The following is a 23,465-nucleotide window of genomic DNA, read 5'->3' as shown; positions in this document are numbered from 1 at the left end:
GACTGTAGAAGCTTCTGTTTTATTGAAGAACAACCGTTGTCTCCATTGAACATCATGGTGTTTTATGATTGACTGATAGAGGGGATCTTTCAGAGTGACACTGATGTCTGTTGATTGGATAGCAGGTAGGTGTTTTATGATTGACTGATAGAGGGGATCTTTCAGAGTGAGACTGATGTCTGTTGATTGGATAGCAGATAGGTGTTTTATGATTGACTGATAGAGGGGATCTTTCAGAGTGAGACTGATGTCTGTTGATTGGATAGCAGGTAGGTGTTTTATGATTGACTGATAGAGGGGATCTTTCAGAGTGAGATTGATGTCTGTTGGTTGGATAGTAGTTTGTTCAATGTCAGCTTGGTTGTCTATTGGTTATTTCTTGGTTGGTCAAACGTTGGTTGGCTGAATGTTGGGTCTAGTTGGTTGGTCATTGGCTTGATGGCTGAATGTCAGGTTTGTTGAACATAGATCCTTGTTGATAGCCTGTTCGTTCTCATTAGGTTGTATTTTGGTTGGTTTTTGGTTTGTTAGACTGGTTCCTAGGAGGAGGAAGAGGAAGAGGAGGCTGAGCTGTGACAGTTTGACATCAGTCTCCTGTTACCTGCTGAGAGAGAGAGAGACAGAGAGACAGAGTGAGAGACAGAGAGAGAGAAAGAGAGACAGAGAGCGAGAGAGAGAGACAGAGAGAGAGCGACAGAGAGAGAGAGACAGAGAGAGAGAGAGAGAGAGAGAGAGAGAGACAGAGACAGTGAGAGAGAGAAAGAGAGACGGAGAGAGAGAGAGAGAGACAGAGAGAGAGAGAGAGAGAGAGAGAGAGAGAGAGAGAGAGAGAGAGAGACAGAGACAGTGAGAGAGAGAAAGAGAGACAGAGAGAGAGAGAGAGACAGAGAGAGAGAGAGAGAGAGACAGAGAGAGAGAGAGAGAGACAGAGACAGTGAGAGAGAGAAAGAGAGACAGAGAGAGAGAGAGAGAGAGAGAGAGAGAGAGAGAGAGAGCAGAGAGAGAGAGAGACAGAGAGAGACAGAGAGAGAGAGAGAGAGAGAGACAGAGAGAGAGAGAGACAGAGAGAGAGAGAGAGAGAGAGAGAGAGAGAGAGAGAGAGAGAGAGAGAGAGAGAGAGAGAGACAGACAGACAGAGAGAGAGAGAGAGAGAGAGAGAGAGAGAGAGACAGAGACAGATGTATGAGATATTTGCTGTACATACCATCCTCAGACACACTGTTCCCTATTTAGTGTACTACTTTTGACCAAGTCTCCGGCCAAAGTAGTGCACAATGTAGGGAATACTGGCCAAAGTAGTGAACAATGTAGGGAATACTGGCCACAGTAGTGAACAATGTAGGGAATACTGGCCAAAGTAGTGCACAATGTAGGGAATACTGGCCAAAGTAGTGAACAATGTAGAGAATACTGGCCAAAATAGTGAACAATGTAGGGAATACTGGCCAAAGTAGTGTATAGGGCAGCCATTTGGGACAAAGCTCATCTACCTCTGGTACCAAACGTCTTCATGTATCAGTTAGTGTAGTAGGGTGTCTCACAGTATCTACCTCTGGTACCAAACGTCTTCATGTATCAGTTAGTGTAGTAGGGTGTCTCACAGTATCTACCTCTGGTACCAAACATCTACATGTATCAGTTAGTGCAGTAGGGTTTCTCACAGTATCTACCTCTGGTACCAAACATCTACATGTATCAGTTAGTGCAGTAGGGTTTCTCACAGTATCTACCTCTGGTACCAAACATCTACATGTATCAGTTAGTGCAGTAGGGTTTCTCACAGTATCTACCTCTGGTACCAAACATCTACATGTATCAGTTAGTGCAGTAGGGTTTCTCACAGTATCTACCTCTGGTACCAAACATCTACATGTATCAGTTAGTGCAGTAGGGTTTCTCATCATGCTGAAACACAAAGCACAGAAAACATCTTAGTTCATGAAATATGTAGATACAGACAGACATGTAGACACACAGACAGACCTTCTGCACTCCACTTCCCTCCCTCCCCATCTCCCTCACTCCCTCCCTCCCTCCCCACCTCCCTCCCTCCCTCCCTCACTCCCTCCCTCCCCCCTGTCTTCATACCTCAGCATGTTGTCCTGGGGTCAGCTATCTCTGAAACTGTCTTTCCCTCCACTTCTCCATCTCTCCCCCCCTCACTCCCCCTTCCCTTCCCTCTCTCCCCTCTCTCCTCTCCCTGACTCACTCTCACTCCCCCTCTCTCCCCTCTCTCCTCTCCCTGACTCACTCTCACTCCCCCTTCCCTTCCCTCTCTCCCCTCTCTCCTCTCCCTGACTCACTCTCACTCCCCCTTCCCTTCCCTCTCTCCCCTCTCTCCTCTCCCTGACTCACTCTCACTCCCCTTTCCCTTCCCTCTCTCCCCTCCCCTTCTCTCCCTGACTCACTCTCACTCCCCCTTCCCTCTCTCCCCTCTCTCCTCTCCCTGACTCACTCTCACTCCCCCTTCTCTTCACTCTCTCCTCTCCCTGACTCACTCTCTCTCCCCCTTCTCTTCCCTCTCTCCCCTCCCCTTCTCTCCCTGACTCACTCTCTCTCCCCCTTCTCTTCCCTCTCTCCCCCTCCCCTTCTCTCCCTGACTCACTCTCTCTCCCCCTTTCCTACCCTCTTTCCTCTCCCTGACTCACTCTCACTCCCCCTTCCCTTCCCTCTCTCCCCTCCCCTTCTCTCCCTGACTCACTCTCTCTCCCCCTTCTCTTCCCTCCATCCCTCTCTCTCCATACCTCAGCATGTACAACAGGTGTAGTAGACCTTACAGTGAAATGCTGAATACAACAGGTGTAGTAGACCTTACAGTGAAATGCTGAATACAACAGGTGTGGACCTTACAGTGAAAAGCTGAATACAACAGGTGTAGTAGACCTTACAGTGAAATGCTGAATACAACAGGTGCAGTAGACCTTACAGTGAAATGCTGAATACAACAGGTGTAGTAGACCTCACAGTGAAATGCTGAATACAACAGGTGTGGACCTTACAGTGAAATGCCAAATACAACAGGTGTAGTAGACCTTACAGTGAAATGCTGAATACAATAGGTGTAGTAGACCTCACAGTGAAATGCTGAATACAACAGGTGTAGTAGACCTCACAGTGAAATGCTGAATACAACAGGTGTAGTAGACCTTACAATGAAATGCTGAATACAACAGGTGTAGTAGACCTTACAATGAAATGCTGAATACAACAGGTGTAGTAGACCTTACTATAGGAACCCAGCCTCTGAAGGAAAGGAAGCCAGGTTCGACTATTGGAACCCAGCCTCTGAAGGAAAGGAAGCCAGGTTAGACTATTGGAACCCAGCCTCTGAAGGAAAGGAAGCCAGGTTAGACTATTGGAACCCAGCCTCTGAAGGAAAGGAAGCCAGGTTAGACTATTGGAACCCAGCCTCTGAAGGAAAGGAAGCCAGGTTAGACTATTGGAACCCAGCCTCTGAAGGAAAGAGAGCCAGGTTAGACTATAGGAACCCAGCCTCTGAAGGAAAGGAAGCCAGGTTAGAGTATTGGAACCTGTTAGAGAACAGTCTGCTTCCTCAGAGAAGCTTCCTGTTGTCTGTGAGTCATGACAGACTGTTCAGAGCATGGAGACACATATACACACACACACACACACACAGACATACACACAGACATACACACAGACACACACACACACAGACAGACAGACAGACAGACAGACAGACAGACAGACAGACAGACAGACAGACAGACAGACAGACAGACAGACACACACACACACACACACACACACACACACACACACACATACATACATTCACACACACACACACACACATATACACACACACACACACAGGCACACACACACACGCAGACATACACACACAGACAGACAGACAGACAGACAGACAGACAGACAGACAGACAGACAGACAGACACACACACACACACACACACACACACACACACACACACAGACATACACACAGACATACACACACACACACACACACACACACACACACACACACACACACACACACACACACACACACACACAGACACAGACATACACACACACACAGACACACACACACACACACACACACACACACACACACACACACACACACACACACACACACACACACACACACACACAGACAGACACACACACACACACACACAGACACACACACACACACAATAGGAAAGGTATAACGATTGAGTTCAGAAAAGATTTGCGATCGAACGATGCCTCTCAACAACCTGCCCTAACAATCTAGCAACTATTCCGTAATGCTATGGTATCTCTGACCCACTGTATGACACTGCAAACACACACACACACACTTCACTCACCAAATTCGACAGGTTTCCCACAGATGGGACAGGAGCCCACCATGATAGATGATATTCCTGACACTGTTATTTAGCAGACAGAAAGTGTGTACGTAGAGAGTATGATATGGAGAAAGTGTGTGTAGAGAGAGAGAATGTGTGTGTGAGAGAGTGTGTAGAGAAAAGGTGTGTGTCAGAGAGATGTACAGGAAATAGGTTGAACTCTGTGAATGTGGCGTGTTGTGATGACAGAACCAGGATGTGGTGAGAACCTTGTCACAGCGAGACAAAGAAACATCACTTCAAAAGAAAATACTAGATCAACACATTGGTGTCACTGGTAAAACTAAATATACACAGAACTAGAAATATATGATAGAACTAGAACGATGTGATAGAACTAGAAATATATGAAACATAGAACTAGAACGATGTGATACATAGAACTAGAGATATGAAACATAGAACTAGAGATATGAAACATAGAACTAGAGATATGAAACATAGAACTAGAAAGATATGATACATAGAACTAGAGATAAGAAACATAGAACTAGAAAGATATGATAGATAGAACTAGAGATAAGAAACATAGAACTAGAAAGATGTAATACGTAGAACTAGAGATATGAAACATAGAACTAGAAAGATATGATAGAACTAGAACGATATGATAGATAGAACTAGAAATATATGATAGATAGAACTAGAAATATATGATAGATAGAACTGGAAATATATGATAGATAGAACTAGAACGATATGATAGATAGAACTAGAAATATATGATAGATAGAACTAGAACGATATGATAGATAGAACTAGAAATATATGATAGATAGAACTAGAAATATATGATAGATAGAACTAGAACGACAGAATAACCTTTAGATTGAAGATACTGTATGTCTATTATATTCTGGGCTGTTATGACTGAACAGAACATCAGTTGGGACTAGATCTGGAGCAAGGCTGTCAATGCTATAGGTCACCCCGAAAACAGATACTGAGGAGAAGAAATGGAGAGAAGATAGAGACGGGGAGAGAGAGGAGCGAGGAGAAAGAGAGGGGAGAACGAGAGAGTGGAGAAAGCGAGAGAGAGAGAGAGAGAGACTCTTGGTGCTGAATAGGGGGACTCAATAAAAGGAGTCAGCATATCAAGTTACCTGTTCAGTCCTCTTTTCATTTCTCTTTTCTCTCCAACAGAGACTAGGAGCCTCTCAAATTAAAAAGGGAAACTTGACACCAACCCCACACTTCACACACACACACAGAGGGGTGAGGGGGTGGAGAGGGGGGAGATAAGATGAGAATGAATGGACGGGGGAGACAGACAGGGGAGAGAGAGTGGTGAGGATGGAAGGATGGATGGGGGAGACAGATGGGGGAGACAGTTGTGAGGATGGATAGATGGATGGGGAGACAAATGGGGAGAAATAGTCTGTGTGTGCATCTCCTCTCCCGTCCTCTCCTCTCCCTACCTCTCCCATCCTCTCCTTTCCTCTCCCATCCCCTCCTCTCCCTATCTCTCCTCTCCTTTCCCTTCCTCTCCTCTCCTCTCCCTACCTCTCCTCTCCTCTCCCATCCTCTCCTCTCCCATCCTCTCCTCTCCCTACCTCTCCTCGCCTCTCTCGTCCTCTCCTCTCCTACCTCTCCTCTCCCGTCCTCTCCTCTCCTCTCCCTACCTCTCCTCTCCTCTCCCGTCCTCTCCTCTCCCTTCCACTCCTCTCCCATCCTCTCCTCTCCCGTCCTCTCCTCTCCATACCTCTCCTCTCCCTACCTCTCCTCTCCTCTCCCTTCCTCTCCTCTCCTCTCCCGTCCTCTCCTCTACCGTCCTCTCCTCTCCTCTCTCATCCTCTCCCATCCTCTCCTTTCCTCTCCCATCCTCTCCTCTCCCTACCTCTCCTCTCCTTTCCCTTCCTCTCCTCTCCTCTCCCGTCCTCTCCTCTCCCTACCTCTCCTTTCCCATCCTCTCCCATCCTCTCCTCTCCCTACCTCTCCTCGCCTCTCTCGTCCTCTCCTCTCCCTACCTCTCCTCTCCCGTCCTCTCCTCTCCTCTCCCTACCTCTCCTCTCCTCTCCCGTCCTCTCCTCTCCCTTCCTCTCCTCTCCCATCCTCTCCTCTCCCGTCCTCTCCTCTCCATACCTCTCCTCTCCTCTCCCTACCTCTCTCCTCTCCTCTCCCTTCCTCTCCTCTCCTCTCCCGTTCTCTCCTCTACCGTCCTCTCCTCTCCTCTCCCATCCTCTCCCATCCTCTCCTCTCCCTACCTCTCCTCGCCTCTCTCGTCCTCTCCTCTCCCTATCTCTCCTCTCCCGTCCTCTCCTCTCCCTACCTCTCCTCTCCTCTCCCGTCCTCTCTTCTCCCGTCCTCTCCTCTCCCTTCCTCTCCTCTCCTCTCCTCTCCCATCCTCTCCTCTCCCGTCCACTCCTCTCCCTACCTCTCCTCTCCTCTCCCGTCCTCTCGTCTCCCTTCCTCTCCTCTCCTCTCCTCTCCCGTCCTCTCCTCTCCCTACCTCTCCCATCCTCTCCTCTCCTCTCCTCTCCTCTCCTCTCCTCTCCTCTCCTCTCCTCTCCTCTCCTCTCCTCTCCTCTCCTCTCCTCTCCTCTCCTCTCCTCTCCTCTCCTCTCCCTTCCTCTGCTCTGCTCTCCTCTCCCTTCCTCTCCTCTCCTCTCCCGTCCTCTCCTCTACCGTCCTCTCCTCTCCTCTCCCATCCTCTCCCATCCTCTCCTCTCCCTACCTCTCCTCGCCTCTCTCGTCCTCTCCTCTCCCTATCTCTCCTCTCCCGTCCTCTCCTCTCCCTACCTCTCCTCTCCTCTCCCGTCCTCTCTTCTCCCGTCCTCTCCTCTCCCTTCCTCTCCTCTCCTCTCCTCTCCCATCCTCTCCTCTCCCGTCCACTCCTCTCCCTACCTCTCCTCTCCCGTCCTCTCCTCTCCCTTCCTCTCCTCTCCTCTCCTCTCCTCTCCTCTCCCTACCTCTCCTCTCCTCTCCCTTCCTCTCCTCTCCTCTCCCGTCCTCTCCTCTCCTCTCCTCTCCTCTCCTCTCCTCTCCTCTCCTCTCCTCTCCTCTCCTCTCCTCTCCTCTCCTCTCCTCTCCTCTCCTCTCCTCTCCTCTCCTCTCCTCTCCTCTCCTCTCCTCTCCTCTCCTCTCCTCTCCTCTCCTCTCCTCTCCTCTCCTCTCCTCTCCTCCTCTCCTCTCCTCTCCTCTCCTCTCCTCTCCTCTCCTCTCTCTCCTCTCCTCTCCTCTCCTCTCCTCTCCTCTCCTCTCCTCTCCTCTCCCTACCTCTCCTCTTCCTCTCCTCTCCTCTCCTCTCCTCTCCTCTCCTCTCCTCTCCTCCTCTCCTCTCCTCTCCTCTCCTCTCCTCTACCACCTCTCCTCTCCTCTCCTCTCCTCTCCTCTCCTCTCCTCTCCTCTCCTCTCCTCTCCTCTCCTCTCCTCTCCTCTCCTCTCCTCTCCTCACCTGTCCTCTCCTCTCCCATCCTCTCCTCTCCCGTCCTCTCCTCTCCCGTCCTCTCCTCCTCCCCTCCTCTCACACCTGATACTGCCTGTTACTACATCTCCTCTCCTCTCCTCTCCTCTCCTCTCCTCTCCTCTCCTCTCCTCTCCTCTCCTCTCCTCTCCTCTCCTCTCCTCTCCTCTCCTCTCCTCTCCTCTCCTCTCCTCTCCTTTCCCTTCCTCTCCTCTCCTCTCCTCTCCTCTCCTCTCCTCTCCTCTCCTCTCCTCTCCTCTCCTCTCCTCTCCTCTCCTGTCCTCTCCTCTCCCGTCCTCTCCTCTCCCGTCCTCTCCTCTCCCTCCTCTCACACCTGTTACTGCCTGTTACTTTTGATTTTGTCCCCCCCTTTGTTCAGGGACACATTATTCTATTTCTGTTAGTCACATGTCTGTGGAACTTGTTCAGTTTATGTCTCAGTTGTTGAATCTTGTTATGTTCATACAAATGTTTACACATGTTAAGTTTGCTGAAAATAAACGCAGTTCATTATATGAGTTTAGTTCTTACTGACAGACTGGGTTGGTAGAAGGAGCAGGGGAGGAGGGAGAGAGAGAAGCGAGAGAGATAGGAAGAGTGAGAGAGAGACAAACACCAGTGATGTCATCATAACCAGTAACCTGTTCCTCTCTTGGCCCAGTCCAGCCTGACCCTGACATATAGCATCAGGCCTGTTGAGTTGACTTGGGTAACAGACCTCTAGCTTCCACACCACACCCCCCTTCTCCTGCTCTAACATGAGACCATCACAGTAACGGACCGAACATACATAAAACAATCCCACACAAAAACCATGGGGAAAACAGAGGGTTAAATAATGAACATATCATTTGGAATTGGTACTGTTTATATTTAGGTGCTGGAACATGAAGACAATATTCTATAAGAGGTGAACTCAAGCAGTAGAAAGTTAGAGGTTATATTATAGGACACACTATGTGAAACGTTGCTGCTCTGCCAGCAGTTTCCTGTGGAGTTTTTCTATTGTCAGTGTTTCCTGTAGGTGGGTGGGTTTAACCATCATCTTGTCTGATCTTGTCTGCTTAAAGGTTGAGTTCACCTCTTATAGAAGTCATATAGCCTAGCAGTATTTCTCACTCTTCAGTCCTCTCTTCATGACAGTAGACTTGTTTCGTCAGTGGAGCCCAAGTTAGAGACAGATATGATACCTGCAGTGGTACTGATGACCCTGTTCTGGTTCACAGGTAAGATGCTGTTATACTGATGTACACGTGTGACAGTTACTGAGATGTGATTTGATATTGTAAGACAGCCCTGCAAATGGTAATCTGTCTCAAAGCAGGACAATGATGTGATCACCTGTAAATGTACTTTACTGTAGCCTAACTGTCCATCTGGGGACAGGCACTAATGTCAGTTAAGTTGTGATGGTGTCCTGCATCGGACTGTTGTACAGTGGGGCAAAAAAAGTATTTAGTCAGCCACCAATTGTGCAAGTTCTCCCACTTAAAAAGATGAGAGAGGCCTGTCATTTTCATCATAGTCCACTTCAACTATGACAGACAAAATAAGAAAATTGTGACAAAATCACATTGTAGGATTTTTAATTAATTTATTTGCAAATTATGGTGGAAAATAAGTATTTGGTCACCTACAAACAAGCAAGATTTCTGGCTCTCACAGACCTGTAACTTCTTCTTTAAGAGGCTCCTCTGTCCTCCACTCGTTACCTGTATTAATGGCACCTGTTTGAACTTGTTATCAGTATAAAAGACACCTGTCCACAACCTCAAACAGTCACACTCCAAACTCCACTATGGCCAAGACCAAAGAGCTGTCAGAGGACATCAGTTGGTGGCTGACTAAATACTTTTTTGCCCCACTGTATAATGTAGTTGAAGGTTATTTTAGTGTCATAAAAAGTGTTCATTAAAACAAATCAGGATGTTTGGTGGATGGATTCAGTGTAGATGTTCTGCTGTGTATCGAGGGGTTTATATGAAAGTGGTAGATTTGTAATTCTTTACAAGAGAAAGTTGTGGATTACTTTTCTTTGGGTGACCTCAGGCTACGGTGTTTGACAATTCAGCTACTTCGTTAACAGTCAAACTGTAATGGTCTGGGGGTAGCTGGTGCAGAGGAGTCAGGACAGTAGAGATGAGTAACACATGTAACTTTACTCAAATATTCCAATAACGTGTCATAAATACCGAGCCCACAGTAACAGACCAAACATACATAAAACAATCCCGCACAAAAACCATGGGGAAAACAGAGGGTTAAATAATGAACATGTCATTTGGAATTGGAACCAGGTGTGTAAAACAAAGACAAAACAAATGGAAAATGAAAAGTGGATCGGCGATGGCTAGAAGGCCGGTGGCGATGGCTAGAAGGCCGGTGACGTCGCTGCCCGAACAAGGAGAGGGACCGACTTCTGTGGAAGTTGTAACAGTACCCCCCCTTGACGCGCAGGGCGATCCGGATGGAGATGGTGGAACTCCCACAGCAACGAAGGGTCCAAAACGTCCTCCACCGGCACCCAGCATCTCTCCTCCGGACCGTACCCCTCCCACTCCAAGAGGTACTGAAGGACTTTCACCCGACGCCTCGAGTCCAGTATGGCTCGAACAGCATACACCGGGGCCCCCTCGATGTCCAGACGGGGTGGAGGAACCACCTGCACCTCAGACTCCTGGAGTGGACCAGCCACCACCAGCCTGAGGAGAGACACATGGAACGAGGGGTTAATACGGTAATCGGGGGGAAGATGTAACCTGTAGCAAACCTCGTTCAGTCTCCTCAGGACTTTGAATGGCCCCACAATCTGCGGGCCCAGCTTCCGGCAGGGCAGGCGGAGGGGCAGGTTTCGGGTCGAGAGCCAGACTAGGGCCTCACTGCGGTGGCGGAGGTGAAAACCCGGTGGCAGAGGTGAAAACCAGAGGTAAGGCTGACCGAGACCCCAAGACTTTCCATAAACGCCCTCCAGACCCTTGACGTGAACTGGGGACCTCGATCAGACACTATATCCTCTGGCACCCCATAGTGCCCATAAGACGTGTGTAAACAGGGCCTCTTCAGTCTGTAGGGCCGTAGGGAGACTGGGTAAAGGAAGGAGATGGCAGGACTTAGAGAACCGATCCACAACGACCAGGACCGTGAGGGAGGAAGATCTGTGAGGAAGTCCACAGACAGGTGAGACCACGGTCGTTGTGGATTGGCTAAGGGCTGTAACTTCCCTCTGGGCAGGTGGAGGGGAGTGTAATCTAAGGGCTGTAACGTCCCTCTGGGCAGGTGGAGGGGAGTGGGCTCTAAGGCCTGTAACTTCCCTCTGGGCAGGTGGAGGGGAGTGGGCTCTAAGGACTGTAACGTCCCTCTGGGCAGGTGGAGGGGAGTGGGCTGTAACGTCCCTCTGGGCAGGTGGAGGGGAGTGGGCTCTAAGGACTGTAACGTCCCTCTGGGCAGGTGGAGGGGAGTGGGCTCTAAGGACTGTAACGTCCCTCTGGGCAGGTGGAGGGGAGTGGGCTGTAACGTCCCTCTGGGCAGGTGGAGGGGAGTGGGCTGTAAGGACTGTAACGTCCCTCTGGGCAGGTGGAGGGGAGTGGGCTCTAAGGACTGTAACGTCCCTCTGGGCAGGTGGAGGGGAGTGGGCTCTAAGGACTGTAACGTCCCTCTGGGCAGGTGGAGGGGAGTGGGCTCTAAGGACTGTAACGTCCCTCTGGGCAGGTGGAGGGGAGTGGGCTCTGTACGTAACGCCGCTCGATGTCTGCGTCCAGCTCCCACACTACCGGTTTTTATTTTTTATTTATTTTTATTTCACCTTTATTTAACCAGGTAGGCTAGTTGAGAACACCTTTATTTAACCAGGTAGGCTAGTTGAGAACAAGTTCTCATTTGCAACTGCGACCTGGCCAAGATGAAGCATAGCAGTGTGAGCATACAACAAAGAGTTACACATGGAGTAAACCATTAACAAGTCAATAACACAGTAGAAAACAAAGGGGGGGTCTATATACAATGTGTGCAAAAGGCATGAGGAGGTAGGCAAATAATTACAATTTTGCAGATTAACACTGGAGTGATAAAAGATCAGATGGTCATGTACAGGTAGAGATATTGGTGTGCAGAAGAGCAGAAAAGTAAATAAATAAAAACAGTATGGGGATGAGGTAGGTGAAAAGGGTGGGCTATTTACCAATAGACTATGTACAGCTGCAGCGATCGGTTAGCTGCTCAGATAGCTGATGTTTGAAGTTGGTGAGGGAGATAAAAGTCTCCAACTTCAGCGATTTTTGCAATTCGTTCCAGTCACAGGCAGCAGAGTACTGGAACGAAAGGCGGCCAAATGAGGTGTTGGCTTTAGGGATGATCAGTGAGATACACCTGCTGGAGCGCGTGCTACGGATGGGTGTTGCCATCGTGACCAGTGAGCTGAGATAAGGCGGAGCTTTACCTAGCATAGACTTGTAGATGACCTGGAGCCAGTGGGTCTGGCGACGAATATGTAGCGAGGGCCAGCCAACTAGAGCATACAAGTCGCAGTGGTGGGTGGTATAAGGTGCTTTAGTGACAAAACGGATGGCACTGTGATAGACTGCATCCAGTTTGCTGAGTAGAGTGTTGGAAGCCATTTTGTAGATGACATCGCCGAAGTCGAGGATCGGTAGGATAGTCAGTTTTACTAGGGTAAGCTTGGCGGCTTGAGTGAAGGAGGCTTTGTTGCGGAATAGAAAGCCGACTCTTGATTTGATTTTCGATTGGAGATGTTTGATATGAGTCTGGAAGGAGAGTTTGCAGTCTAGCCAGACACCTAGGTACTTATAGACGTCCACATATTCTAGGTCGGAACCATCCAGGGTGGTGATGCTAGTCGGGCATGCAGGTGCAGGCAGCGACCGGTTGAAAAGCATGCATTTGGTTTTACTAGCGTTTAAGAGCAGTTGGAGGCCACGGAAGGAGTGTTGTATGGCATTGAAGCTTGTTTGGAGGTTAGATAGCACAGTGTCCAAAGACGGGCCGAAAGTATATAGAATGGTGTCGTCTGCGTAGAGGTGGATCAGGGAATCGCCCGCAGCAAGAGCAACATCATTGATATACACAGAGAAAAGAGTCGGCCCGAGAATTGAACCCTGTGGCACCCCCATAGAGACTGCCAGAGGACCGGACAGCATGCCCTCCGATTTGACACACTGAACTCTGTCTGCAAAGTAATTGGTGAACCAGGCAAGGCAGTCATCCGAAAAACCGAGGCTGCTGAGTCTGCCGATAAGAATATGGTGATTGACAGAGTCGAAAGCCTTGGCAAGGTCGATGAAGACGGCTGCACAGTACTGTCTTTTATCGATGGCGGTTATGATGTCGTTTAGTACCTTGAGTGTGGCTGAGGTGCACCCATGACCGGCTCGGAAACCAGATTGCACAGCGGAGAAGGTACGGTGGGATTCGAGATGGTCAGTGACCTGTTTGTTGACTTGGCTTTCGAAGACCTTAGATAGGCAGGGCAGGATGGATATAGGTCTGTAACAGTTTGGGTCCAGGGTGTCTCCCCCTTTGAAGAGGGGGATGACTGCGGCAGCTTTCCAATCCTTGGGGATCTCAGACGAGATGAAAGAGAGGTTGAACAGGCTGGTAATAGGGGTTGCGACAATGGTGGCAGATAGTTTCAGAAATAGAGGGTCCAGATTGTCAAGCCCAGCTGATTTGTACGGGTCCAGGTTTTGCAGCTCTTTCAGAACATCTGCTATCTGGATTTGGGTAAAGGAGAACCTGGAGAGGCTTGGGCGAGGAGCTGCGGGGGGGGCGGAGCTGTTGGCCGAGGTTGAAGTAGCCAGGCGGAAGGCATGGCCAGCCGTTGAGAAATGCTTAATGAAGTTTTCGATAATCATGGATTTATCAGTGGTGACCGTGTTACCTAGCCTCAGTGCAGTGGGCAGCTGGGAGGAGGTGCTCTTGTTCTCCATGGACTTCACAGTGTCCCAGAACTTTTTGGAGTTGGAGCTACAGGATGCAAACTTCTGCCTGAAGAAGCTGGCCTTAGCTTTCCTGACTGACTGCGTGTATTGGTTCCGGACTTCCCTGAACAGTTGCATATCACGGGGACTATTCGATGCTATTGCAGTCCGCCACAGGATGTTTTTGTGCTGGTCGAGGGCAGTCAGGTCTGGGGTGAACCAAGGGCTGTATCTGTTCTTAGTTCTGCATTTTTTGAACGGAGCATGCTTATCTAAAATGGTGAGGAAGTTACTTTTAAAGAATGACCAGGCATCCTCAACTGACGGGATGAGGTCAATGTCCTTCCAGGATACCCGGGCCAGGTCGATTAGAAAGGCCTGCTCACAGAAGTGTTTTAGGGAGCGTTTGACAGTGATGAGGGGTGGTCGTTTGACTGCGGCTCCGTAGCGGATACAGGCAATGAGGCAGTGATCGCTGAGATCCTGGTTGAAGACAGCGGAGGTGTATTTGGAGGGCCAGTTGGTCAGGATGACGTCTATGAGGGTGCCCTTGTTTACAGAGTTAGGGTTGTACCTGGTGGGTTCCTTGATGATTTGTGTGAGATTGAGAGCATCTAGCTTAGATTGTAGGACTGGCGGGGTGTTAAGCATATCCCAGTTTAGGTCACCTAACAGAACAAACTCTGAAGCTAGATGGGGGGCGATCAATTCACAAATGGTGTCCAGGGCACAGCTGGGAGCTGAGGGGGGTCGGTAGCAGGCGGCAACCGTGAGAGACTTATTTCTGGAGAGAGTAATTTTCAAAATTAGTAGTTCGAACTGTTTGGGTATGGACCTGGAAAGTATGACATTACTTTGCAGGCTATCTCTGCAGTAAACTGCAACTCCTCCCCCTTTGGCAGTTCTATCTTGACGGAAGATGTTATAGTTGGGTATGGAAATCTCAGAATTTTTGGTGGCCTTCCTGAGCCAGGATTCAGACACAGCAAGGACATCAGGGTTAGCAGAGTGTGCTAAAGCAGTGAGTAAGACAAACTTAGGGAGGAGGCTTCTGATGTTGACATGCATGAAACCAAGGCTTTTTCGAACACAGAAGTCAACAAATGAGGGTGCCTGGGGACATGCAGGGCCTGGGTTTACCTCCACATCACCCGCGGAACAGAGAAGGAGTAGTATGAGGGTGCGGCTAAAGGCTATCAAAACTGGTCGCCTAGAGCGTTGGGGACAGAGAATAAGAGGAGCAGGTTTCTGGGCATGGTAGAATATATTCAGGGCATAATGCGCAGACAGGGGTATGGTGGGGTGCGGGTACAGCGGAGGTAAGCCCAGGCACTGGGTGATGATGAGAGAGGTTGTATCTCTGGACATGCTGGTAGTAATGGGTGAGGTCACCGCATGTGTGGGAGGTGGGACAAAGGAGTTATCAGGGGTATGAAGAGTGGAACTAGGGGCTCCATTGTGAACTAAAACAATGATAACTAACCTGAACAACAGTATACAAGGCATATTGACATTTGAGAGAGACATACAGCGAGGCATACAGTAATCACAGGTGTTGAATTGGGAAAGCTAGCTAAAACAGTAGGTGAGACAACAGCTAATCAGCTAGCACAACAACAGCAGGTAAAATGGCGTAGACTAGGCAACGGGGCCAACAGATAAAACAAACAAGCAGAATGGAGTACCGTGATTTATGGACAGTCCAGCGTGCATCAGCTATGTAGCCAAGAGATCAGTGTCCAGGGGGCAGCGGTGGATGGGGAAGGGAAGCTGGACTGGCGAGTGTTATCCAGGTAAAAAAAAACGAACAATGACTAAATAGCTTGTAGCTAGTTAGCTGGTTAGCTTCTGGAGGTTCTTGAGTGTGTTCTAAAAATAAATAAAAAATAATAGCGATTCCGTATCACATTGGGTGAGGCAGGTTTCCGGAAGGTATAAACAAATTAAAAGTCAAAAGAGATAGAAAGTAAATATGGGTCCGGTGGGCGTTTGGGACGCGGCGATTCAGGCGGTTAGCAGGCCTGTGCTAACAAGCTAACAGTTTGTAGGCCCGGGCTAGACAAGGTAGCAGTTAGCGGACCGGAGCTGGACAAGCTAGCAGTTAGCAGGCCGAATTAGCAAGCAGGGAGATAGCGAGGGCTAGAGAGTTAGCCTTTGGGGGACGTCGCGATGGGGTGAGTCTGTTTATTCCTCTTCATGCGGTGACATCGATAGACCGGTCGTGGGCCCGGGTATTGTAGCTCAGGAGTATGCTACGGTGGTAGCGCAGGCCGGGCTAGCTTCAAGCTAAGTGGGTGGAAACGCTAGCCAGGGGTAATCATCCGGGGTTGCGGTTTAGCTAGATAGCTAGTTGTGAAGATCCAGCGTATTTGGAAGCTTAGGTTTAGCAAAATGTTTTTAAAGGGATAGCTATGTAAAAAACGAAAAATATGTAAAAAACGAAAAATATGTAAAAAAACGAAAAATAAACTAAATATAAACAAAATATACAGGGACACGACACGACAGGACGACTTACTGCTACGCCATCTTGGTGCCACCAGGCGCCACCAGGCAAGAGGCCGGAAGTTCGGGAGTGTGATCTATGGACCGCTCCTCTGTGTCATACATTCGAGACAGTACGTCTGACTTAGCGTTCTGGGAACCTGGTCTGTAGGACAGTGTGTCTGCCTTAGCGTTCTGTGGACCTGGTCTGTAGGACAGTGCGTCTGCCTTAGCGTTCTGGGAACCTGGTCTGTAGGACAGTGCGTCTGCCTTAGCGTTCTGGGAACCTGGTCTGTAGGACAGTGCGTCTGCCTTAGCGTTCTGGGAACCTGGTCTGTAGGACAGTGCGTCTGCCTTAGCGTTCTGGGAACCTGGTCTGTAGGACAGTGTGTCTGCCTTAGCGTTCTGGGAACCTGGTCTGTAGGACAGTGCGTCTGCCTTAGCGTTCTGGGAACCTGGTCTGTAGGACAGTGTGTCTGCCTTAGCGTTCTGGGAACCTGGTCTGTAGGACAGTGTGTCTGCCTTAGCGTTCTGGGAACCTGGTCTGTAGGACAGTGTGTCTGCCTTAGCGTTCTGGGAACCTGGTCTGTAGGACAGTGCGTCTGCCTTAGCGTTCTGGGAACCTGGTCTGTAGGACAGTGCGTCTGCCTTAGCGTTCTGGGAACCTGGTCTGTAGGACAGTGCGTCTGCCTTAGCGTTCTGGGAACCTGGTCTGTAGGACAGTGTGTCTGCCTTAGCGTTCTGGGAACCTGGTCTGTAGGACAGTGTGTCTGCCTTAGTGTTCTGGGAACCTGGTCTGTAGGACAGTGTGTCTGCCTTAGCGTTCTGGGAACCTGGTCTGTAGGACAGTGTGTCTGCCTTAGCGTTCTGGGAACCTGGTCTGTAGGACAGTGTGTCTGCCTTAGCGTTCTGGGAACCTGGTCTGTAGGACAGTGTGTCTGCCTTAGCGTTCTGGGAACCTGGTCTGTAGGACAGTGTGTCTGCCTTAGCGTTCTGGGAACCTGGTCTGTAGGACAGTGTGTCTGCCTTAGCGTTCTGGGAACCTGGTCTGTAGGACAGTACGTCTGCCTTAGCGTTCTGGGAACCTGGTCTGTAGGACGGTGTGTCTGCCTTAGCGTTCTGGGAACCTGGTCTGTAGGACGGTGTGTCTGCCTTAGCGTTCTGGGAACCTGGTCTGTAGGAAACAGTGAAAACAAAAAGGGTAAAAAACAACATGGCCCACTTGCCTGGTGAGGGTTCAGTCTCCACCTTGCCTGGCGAGGGTTCAGTCTCCACCTTGCCTGGCGAGGGTTCAGTCTCCACCTTGCCTGGTGAGGGTTCAGTCTCCACCTTGCCTGGCGAGGGTTCAGTCTCCACCTTGCCTGGCGAGGGTTCAGTCTCCACCTTGCCTGGCGAGGGTTCAGTCTCCATCTTGCCTGGCGAGGGTTCAGTCTCCACCTTCTTCGAAAAGAAAGCACAGGGGCGGAGCTTTAGTGGCGTACCCGAGTGCTGAGGGAGCACGGCTCCTATCCCAGATCCGGATGAGCCAGCAGGAGAGCCGAGGTAAACAGAGCCCTCAGGTGACCAAAAGCCCTGTCCGCCTCAGCCGTCCACTGCAGTCGCACCGGTCCCCCCTTCAGCAGTGAGGTAATGGGAGTCGGTACCTGACCAAAGCCCCGGATAAACCTCCGGTAGTAGTTGGCTACCTGACCAAAGCCCCGGATAAACCTCCGGTAGTAGTTGGCTACCTGACCAAAGCCCTGGATAAACCTCCGGTAGTAGTTGGCTACCTGACCAAAGCCCCGGATAAACCTCCGGTAGTAGTTGGCTACCTGACCAAAGCCCCGGATAAACCTCCGGTAGTAGTTGGCTACCTGACCAAAGCCCCGGATAAACCTCTGGTAGTAGTTCGCTACCTGACCAAAGCCCCGGATAAACCTCCGATAGTAGTTGGCTACCTGACCAAAGCCCCGGATAAACCTCCGGGAGTAGTTGGCTACCTGACCAAAGCCCCGGATAAAGAGGAGAAGAGGAGAAGAAAGGAGAAGAAAGGGGGAGAAGAAAGGGGGAGAAGAGGAGTGGAGAGGGGGAGGAGAATAGAGGGGAGAAGAGGAGAATAGACTGGAGAAGAGAGGGGGAGAAGAGGAGAGGAGAGGGGGAGGAGAATAGAGGGGAGAAGAGAGGGGAAAGTCACTGAGCTCTTCATTAAGTACATACTACTGCAAATGTTTGTCTATGGAGATTGCATGGCTGAGTGCTTGCTTTTTTTTTTTTACATCTGTCAGGAAGGGGTGTGACTGAAATAGAATCCACTCATTTGAAGTGGTGTCCACATACTTTTGTATATATAGTGTATGTACACATGGGTGTTGTTGCACCATACCAACGATAAGCCTGTCTTCCACATCACATCATGAAAGGTCATGTTGATGTTCATTTAACCTCTGTCTCTCTCTTCCTCTGACTCCTCCCTTTCTCCTTTGTTTCTCTCTGTCTCTTTCTCCTCAGATCTCCAGGCTCAAAGCGTCAGTCCACCAGGTAGGTAGAGTATAAATCTACAGTGATTATAGCAGTTCAATATTCATCAACTTTATTATCCCACATGGAGAAATTCATGTATCCATACAAACCATTCTAAACCCCAATAACAAGTAGTGTTTTATGGAACTACTAATACTTGTCAACCACAAAGCATCACTGCTGTTAGAATAACAGAATCACTGTCATCATCTGTCCTCACCACTGTGTTTTCCTCTCTGCTGTTTACAGCTGAATACTCAGTCAGACTGGTGAATGGAACCACTTCCTGTTCTGGGACAGTGGAAGTCTTCTACAGAGGAGAGTGGTCAGGTCTATGTACTAGGTGGTGGAGCATGAGAGAGACTGCGGTTTTGTGTAGAGAGATGGACTGTGGGAATCCTGTAGCTGAATCTAGAGGACCTCTGATCGAAGAGGGAAGAGGAGTAACACTATTTAGTATTTGCTATGGAAATGAGTCTTCTATTGGACAGTGTGACATCATAGAAGAACCTGGTGTCTATAATGATGGTGGATATTATCGTCATGTGACCTGTTCAGGTAAGAGACTGGTCATGTTGAGAGATTCATTTATACATTATACAATATTACCATGTATCATGTTTTATGTGTTTTTATTTCATTTAAATAGAGGGAGAGATGTCAGATGTATTTAAACATTATATTTGTGTTTGTCATATTGGTTTATGGGAGATGTTCATGGGCAGATCATTGTAGTTCAGATGGTACTGAAGTGAAGCTGCCTGATGGATGTCCAGCTGTTTATTTTCCATAAAGTGAAGTGAACTTATTCCTGTCTCCTGCCTGCATTATTCCCAACCTGATCCTGAGTGACTAAGAACCCATTTCTACCTCTTACAGTATCAAACATAGCAAACTACAATCTTTTATCCAACATATTTGTGTTGAGTCCTTGACAGATTCATCAACAAAACTGATTGAATGTTCAACCAACTCTTTTTCTCCAGAGTCTGTGCGGCTTGTGGATGGAGCTGGTCTCTGCTCTGGGAGAGTGGAGGTGAAGTCCAATCAGTCCTGGGCCTCAGTGTGTGAAGCTGACTTTGACCGGCAGGATGCAGAGGTAGTCTGTGGGGAGCTTGGCTGTGGGGCTCCTGCAGCTCTACAGGGGGGGCTCTATGGAGAAGGTGGGGGTCAGACCTGGGATAAAGAGTTCCAGTGTAAAGGCAAAGAGTCCCTTCTCCTGGACTGTGACACCTCAGACAGAGAGAACAACACCTGCCTACCTGGTAATGCTGTTGGACTCACCTGCTCAGGTAAGAAACAGTTTTACACTCAATCAACATTGTTTCTCACCTGGAGTGAAGAATATGAGAGACAATATAGGTGTATTTTAGTGAGAAAATAGTAAGATTACTGTCTCTCTCTTTTCTTTTCTCAGAGCCTGATGATGTGAGGCTGGTGGGAGGTGGCAGTCGCTGTGCTGGTGGAGTGGAGTGGTACGACCAGGGAGAGTGGAGGACTGTGGGAACTCTCTCTGACGTGATGTTTACAGCTGCAGTAGTGTGTAGACAGCTGGGTTGTGGCTCCACTGTTTCAGTACTACCTGGATACACCACTAGAGGGTTCAGAGTTCACTGTTTTGGGTCTGAGCGCACACTGAGGGAGTGTTCCAGAAGCTATGATATTCTTCCTGGACTCAAAGTGATCTGCGCAGGTAAGAGCAAGATACACTATATGGCCAACAATAAGTGGACTTTAGTGGATTCGGTCACACCTGACAGGTTTATCAAATTGAGCACGCCGCCATGCAATCTCCATAGACAAACATCGGCAGCAAAATGTCCTTACTGAAGATCTCAGTGACTTTAAACGTGGCACGTCTAGGAGCAACAACGGCTCAGCCGTGAGGTGGTAGACAACACAGAACGGACCGCCTAGTGTTGAACCACGTAGAGCATAAAAATAATCCTCTGTTGTAAAACTCACTGCTGAGTTCCACATACTTTTGTCCATGTATTATATCTCCTTCCTGGACTCACAGTGATCTGCTCAGGAAATAACAACATATTATAATTACATTCAACTGATTTCCTTCATTCATACAACTTCCTCTGCACCTCTCATGATGACTGTTTAACTTGTCAGTCTGCTTTACTAAATAGATCAATCAGTCAAGTAGGAATCAAATACAACTTAAATATCCCAGAATGCTTTGTATTTGAGTGTTACCTCAGTGAACGTCTCTACTCACTACCACTGTCACAAAGAGAGAATGAGGGAGGAGGAGAGGAAGAGGGAGAGATAGTGATAAAAATATATTTGATCTTTCCTGAGTACTCACCAGTGATGTCATCATAACCAGTAACCTTTTCTCCTCTTGGCCCATCCTGACCCTGACATACAGTATCAGACCTTGTAGATCAGATAGTACTGAAGTGAAGCTGCCTGATGGATGTCCAGCTGTTTATTTTCTATAAAGTGAAGTGAACTTATTCCTGTCTCCTGCCTGCATTATTCCCAACCCGATCCTGAGTGACTAAGAACCCATTTCTATCTCTAACAGCATCAAACATAGCAAACTACAATCTTTTATCCAACATATTTGTGTTTAGTCCTTGACAATCTCAAGAGTGAAGGAGTGAAGAATATGAGAGACAATATAGGTGTGTTTTAGTGAGAAAATAGTAAGATTACTGTCTCTCTCTTTTCTTTTCTCTACTCACTACCACTGTCACATGTCATGTTATTGTCATATCTAAATGAGGAAAGTAGTTGAGGAGCTACGTTTTCTTTTTCTCTCCTCTTGTTCCAGATGTCCTGCTTCAGCCTGATATCAACATATGACTGTTGGCCCCTCAGTGACTGTAGGCCCACTACTCATGTTGCCCTGTGAGGGAGGGTGGCTGGCACTGTTACATGCTGATGTTATTGTCATATCTATAGGAAACTATTTGAAGAGGTTTTTCTTGTTCTCTTTTATTGTTACAGATCTCCTGGTCCAGCCTGATATCTTCCTGACTGACCCAATGGGAGGGGTCTTCAGGGGCCACCAGGGGCCCGAGGTGTTCAGGGGCTACAGCTTCACCATCACCTGCTCCACTCAGCCACAGTACCCAGGAGGCTCCTTCCTCCTCACGTTCACCGGCTCCAACAGAACCCAGACCCAGCCAGCTGTCAATCACTCTGCTGCCTTCCTCTTCCCTGCTGCAGATGACTCCCACCAAGGGAACTACAGCTGTGTTTATGACAATTATGTTTTCTCTCATCACTTCTCCTCTGAGAGTGAGCTCCTCTCCCTCACCATCACAGGTAACTGAACATGAACCAGACTTATAACTTTGTCATTGACAGATTTCCCACAGATCTATGTGATGATGATCAGTCCCCTCATCAAAGGTGTTTCTGTTTGCAGCCTCTCCTCTGCCAGCCTTCATCATCAGACACGTTGTAGTGCTGCTGATCCTACTGACAGCCATCACCACCTCCTACCTGTACTACAAGGTAAAGACATTTACTCAGACGTTACAAGCCATTTAAACTAGAGGGAGAGGTTGAGGGAGAGAATGGAGATACTAGAGAGTAAATGTCTGACTGTTGGTGCTGTGTCTCCCTAGCCCACCAGGAGGCAGAAGAGAGTGAACAGGGTGAGCAGCATGGATCTTTATGTCAATGCCATGGAGATGGTCTCTCTGAGCTCCAGAGCTGAAGCTGGACCGGGAGAGGAGAGAGCAGCCCAGGGGACGGAGTAGGAGGAGAATGAAGCTGACCCTACATGCTGATCTTAGGTCAGTTTTGTGTTTTAAATCGATGGTCAGCAGTGGACTGGTGTTTAAAATGTAGTGACAAACCAGAATTACTTTAACTTTCTAGAACCTTGGAAGAAATCTAAAAGGAGTGACTGCAACCACCATTATTAATTTGGTTTGTTTTTTACCACCAGGGTAACATGGGGTTCTGGGTAACATGGGGTTCTGGGTAACATGGGGTTTTGGGTAACATGGGGGTTTGGGTAACATGGGGGTTTGGGTAACATGGGGTTTTGGGTAACATGGGGGTTCTGGGTAAGATGGGGTTTTGGGTAACATGGGGGTTTGGGTAACATGGGGGTTTGGGTAACATGGGGTTTTGGGTAACATGGGGTTTTGGGTAACATGGGGGTTTGGGTAACATGGGGTTTTGGGTAACATGGGGGTTTGGGTAACATGGGGTTTTGGGTAACATGGGGTTTTGGGTAACATTTATCTTATTTTATGTCTCTTAGATTCTTTGTCTTATTTAGTGTCTCTTAGATACTTTATCTTATTTAGTGTCTCTTAGATTCTTTATCTTGAAGTGTTTCCATTATTAGTCCAGGTATTATTATAATCATCTGTTCATTCTTTGTATTTTGAAACATTTTTTAATAAAGGGGTTTGTTGTTGTTTACCTCTCATGATGTTATTGATTATAAACGTTATTATATTGATTATGATGTAGATTAGTGTTATGTTGTTAGTAGTATAGAGATAATGATGTTATTGATTATAAATGTTATGATATTGATTATGAAGTAGATTATTGTTGTGATGTTGCTCTCTAAACTGCCATGTAATCAACTGAATGCTTTTAATAAAATTACAGGCTGTCAGTCTGGTGTGATTTAATTATTAGACAGACTACAACATACAGTATGAATTAACTGAGATCAGTCTGTGTGATTCCCCTCTTGGACAGACTACAACATACAGTATGAATTAACTGAGATCAGTCTGTGTGATTCCCCTCTTGGACAGACTACAACA

The 23,465-nt window shown here is 48.3% G+C and overlaps 1 long non-coding RNA gene and 1 pseudogene across 10 annotated transcripts; one reads left to right on the top strand and one right to left on the bottom strand.

Moving 5' to 3' along the window:
• On the bottom strand, positions 1–4,820 carry LOC116371782 (uncharacterized). Of its 10 annotated transcripts, none has more exons than XR_004209015.1 (3): positions 4,345–4,820; positions 1,842–1,905; positions 1–604 (listed from the first exon to the last, which is right to left on the bottom strand). It is a non-coding gene; the product is annotated as an uncharacterized LOC116371782 (long non-coding RNA). The 10 variants fall into 10 exon arrangements; XR_004209012.1 differs by having other exon boundaries at positions 1–601; positions 4,345–4,811; XR_004209014.1 differs by having other exon boundaries at positions 1–601; positions 1,851–1,905; positions 4,345–4,802.
• A 14,879-nt stretch (positions 4,821–19,699) lies between these two features.
• On the top strand, positions 19,700–22,544 carry LOC116371781 (scavenger receptor cysteine-rich type 1 protein M130-like; annotated as a pseudogene).
• The last annotated feature ends 921 nt before the right edge of the window (positions 22,545–23,465 follow it).

This window comes from Oncorhynchus kisutch, unplaced genomic scaffold (assembly GCF_002021735.2).
Source record: "Oncorhynchus kisutch isolate 150728-3 unplaced genomic scaffold, Okis_V2 scaffold3655, whole genome shotgun sequence".
Lineage (NCBI taxonomy): Eukaryota > Metazoa > Chordata > Actinopteri > Salmoniformes > Salmonidae > Oncorhynchus > Oncorhynchus kisutch.
This window is presented reverse-complemented; position numbering and strand designations above follow the sequence as displayed.